Raw genomic sequence first — 892 nt, 5'->3', positions numbered from 1 at the left:
TTTTATTTTTTATTTGTATTTACTTTTTTAATGTTTTATTTATCCTTGAGAGAGAGAGAGAGAGAGAGAGAGAGAGAGAGGAGCATGAGCAAGGGAGGGGCACTGTGAGAGAGGGACACAGAATCCAAAGCAGACCCCAGGCTCTGAGCTGTCAGCACAGAGCCCGACGTGGGGCTCGAACTCACGAGCCGTGAGATCGTGACCTGAGCTGAAGACAGATACTTAACCGACTGAGCCACCCAGGCGCCCCCATTTAAACCATTTTAAACCACAAAACCAGGGGTGCCTGGGTGGCTCAGTTGGTTAAGCGTCTGACTTCAGCTCAGGTCACGATCTCGCAGTCCACGAGTTCGAGCCCCGTGTTGGGCTCTGGGCTGATGGCTCAGAGCCTGGATCCTGGTTCCGATTCTGTGTTTCCCTCTCTCTATGCCCCTCCCCCGTTCATGCTGTGTCTCTCTCTGTTTCAAAAATAAATAAAAGTTAAAAAAAATTTTTTTAAAAAAATAAACCACAAAACCATTTTTATAAATGGCTGGCATTTATATTACATGGCTAAAAATAGTTTTGCAAAACATAGATCTTATTCCTACACTGCAAAGTTATTGCCTTTACATTTTGCAAATACTTTATGTCAGTTATAATAGAGTAGAAAACAATAGCAGTGACCATCAGGTTGAGAAAGGAGGACACTGACTATGCTCTGTCATTGAACAGGACAATTGTTTGCTAAACGCTAAAGTGCTTTTGAACAAAACCATTCACTATACTTGTAAACCACCATTGTGTTAGATTAATCATTTACATTTTCTCTTTTGCATAATTGTGAGCCAGGCAAACTCAATGGTATGGTGTAGAATGGTTTGAGATAAAATTTCATTGATCCAATGTGGGA

Source organism: Herpailurus yagouaroundi, unplaced genomic scaffold, assembly GCF_014898765.1.
Source record: "Herpailurus yagouaroundi ecotype Mexico unplaced genomic scaffold, PumYag 141, whole genome shotgun sequence".
Lineage (NCBI taxonomy): Eukaryota > Metazoa > Chordata > Mammalia > Carnivora > Felidae > Herpailurus > Herpailurus yagouaroundi.
This window is presented reverse-complemented; position numbering follows the sequence as displayed.